The sequence below is a fragment of the Helianthus annuus genome, chromosome 17 (genome assembly GCF_002127325.2).
Source record: "Helianthus annuus cultivar XRQ/B chromosome 17, HanXRQr2.0-SUNRISE, whole genome shotgun sequence".
In the NCBI taxonomy this organism is placed as follows: Eukaryota; Viridiplantae; Streptophyta; class Magnoliopsida; order Asterales; family Asteraceae; genus Helianthus; species Helianthus annuus.
Genome location: NC_035449.2, coordinates 125,510,286 through 125,513,111, shown reverse-complemented (window position 1 = coordinate 125,513,111; position 2,826 = coordinate 125,510,286).

Sequence of the window (2,826 nt, the reverse complement as noted above, 5' to 3'; positions counted from 1 at the left end):
ACAACTCTTGAAGTTGTGTCGCCAGTTCCTGCATCTCAGACGGAGCAAGTCTGTATGGTGCCTTAGCCACAGGCGCGGCACCTGGAGCTAAGTCAATGCGGAACTCCACTTGCCTTTGAGGCGGCAAGCCAGGCAAATCATCTGGGAAGACTTCTGGGTACTCCCTCACGACAGGGATGTCTTCGATCTTCGGTTCTTCAGCTTTCTTATCCACAATGTGTGCCAGAAAAGCAACACATCCTTTCTGCAAACACTTTCTTGCTTTCAGGCAGCTAATAATCCTCAACGGCGTCTCACGCTTCTCTCCGTGAACAACAATGGTCTCACCATCATCGGTCGGGATACGAACGACCTTCTCATGACAAACTATCTCGGCCTTGTTACTCGATAACCAATCCATTCCTACTACCACGTCGAAGCTTCCCAACTGGACTGGTAGTAGATCTAGAGCGAACTCACGCTCTCCCAATTCGATTACGCAGCCTCGAATCACCTCATTAGCTTCTACTAACTTCCCATTCGCCAATTCGATCGAGTACGGAACATCTAATTTACTAGCGGCTAAACCAAGCATATTCTTAAATTCTAACGACACGAAGCTATGATCGGCGCCAGTATCAAATAAAACGGATGCATAGCGTTGGTTTACAGGGAACATACCAGTGACAACATTGGGATCCTGGCGCGCTTCCCTTGCTTCTATGTTGAAGACCCTTCCGCGGGCTTGGTTTAATTCCGGGCAATTCCTCTTGTAGTGCCCAAGATCACCACAGTTGAAACATCCGGGTCTCTGCCCATTTCCACCCCCGTTTCCAGCTTGATTGTTCCTCTGATTACGATTTATGGCGCCCGCTTGGTTTGCATTATTTACCCGATTCCAATCACCTCCATTGTTCCCTTGGGGGCGATTTCCATTACCACCACGATTATTTCTACTCCCGAATCCTCCTTGGCCTCCCCGGCCAGCACTAGCCCAACAGGAATCCTTCAAGTGACCAGTCTTTCCACAAGCTTCACATACTTTTGGCCCGTATCGACCAGAGTGATGGCGTTGGCAAGAGTTACACTTGGGATGTGCACCCATATATCCCTTACCTTTCCTCCTATCACCAGCTGTATCCTGAGCTGGCATACTTGATTCCCCTTTCTTAACCACCACCCCGGTGCCCTGCTTGAAGTTTGAAAACTTCCGCTTGTTCCCTCCGGATGACTCCACATGAGTCTCTTTCTTCTTAGGCTCTACTTCATCAAACTTGTTCAAACGAATTGCCTCCTCTGTGAGAGCCACGCTCAAATCAATGGCTTCAGTGATAGTCGCAGGTTTGGAGGAGGTCACCATGCTTATGATTTGAGGAGCTAATCCCCAAATGAAACGTTCAATTCTCTTGAACTCAGGAGTGACCATGTAGGGTACCACATGAGACAAGTCGTCGAACCTCTGAACATACTCTGCTATCTTTGGACCTTCCATTTTCAAATGCCAGAACTCGGTCTCGAACCTCTGGATTTCAGCGCGGGAACAGTACTTTTTGCGCATGAGTTCCTTCAGTTCGGTCCAGGTCAGCGCGTAGGCAGCAGCTTCGCCAAGTGTCTGTACTTGCAAGTTCCACCGGGATAGGGCTCCATCCAAAAATAGCCCAGAGATATAGGTGACTTGCTGATCCAGTGCGCATTTGCTCATGTGAAGAACAGATTCAGTTTTCTCAGCCCAGCGGACAAAAGCGACAGCACCTCCTGTGCCATCAAAGTTTACGGGCTTGCAGTCCAAGGACTGCTTGTAGGTGCACCCATGAGGTGGATTGTTGTTGTTGCCGGTGTTGCCAGAGTTGCTTCCACTCATTCCTCCTTGAGAGGCAGCATATTGAGCAATGGCAGCAACAATGACTTGCTGTAGTTCTTCCTGAGTGGTAGGCATTTGCTGTTGTTGACGTCTTGGCGGCATCTTCTAAAGATGTGTTTACGTTGGTCAGGCCATAGTGAAGCGTACGTATATAGTAATAGTAATAGCACATAACATCTCATGTTATCAATATATCACAAATACCAATCACACAACATCCCATGTCACAAATATTATACACACAACATCCCATGTCATAGAAATATAAATAGGCAATCAAGTGAATCAAATATGATGAGAATACTGCGATTGCCATATATCGAGACCACATAGTAAGTGTATCAGTACATCACTGTGTCATACAATCATCAATCAACTAGGGGCTACATCACCCCTGTCCAAAAACTAAGTCAGTGTCAAATACATCAAATACATCAAATACATGTCAACAAAAGTCAGAATCATCACGTAGTCTCCAAAAATGTTGTGCAGTCAAAAGCAATCGCGGTCCTCTCACCAACGTCTACCCTACAGTACTGATGAGCTCTATACAGATGGCGGTGGAGGAGGGGGAAAGTGAGTGTAAAACAAACGACGTAACTGGAGCCAGTCCTCCTCCATGGCTCTCTGAGTACGGATGAAAGAAGCGACCTGCTGCTCTAAAGCAAAGAGGCGTGCAGCATAATCTGGGGGTACCGGTCGATAAGGCTGCAAAGGAGAGTGTGTCTGACCATGGCACGAACATGGTGGCAGCTGAGCTCTCTCAAGCTCCTGGATACGCTGCGTGTGTGACTCACGCTGAAAAACGAAAGACATCAAAACGTCCTCAATAGTGTGTCCCACATGGAACGGATGGTAAGGATCAGTCGGTGGCATGACAGGCGGTGACGGCCAAAGGAATGGCGTACTGGTGGGATCAAATGGTGCCACGTGAAACGGTGAAGCGGATGGTATAACAGGTGGAAACTGTGGCCTGAAAGGAACAG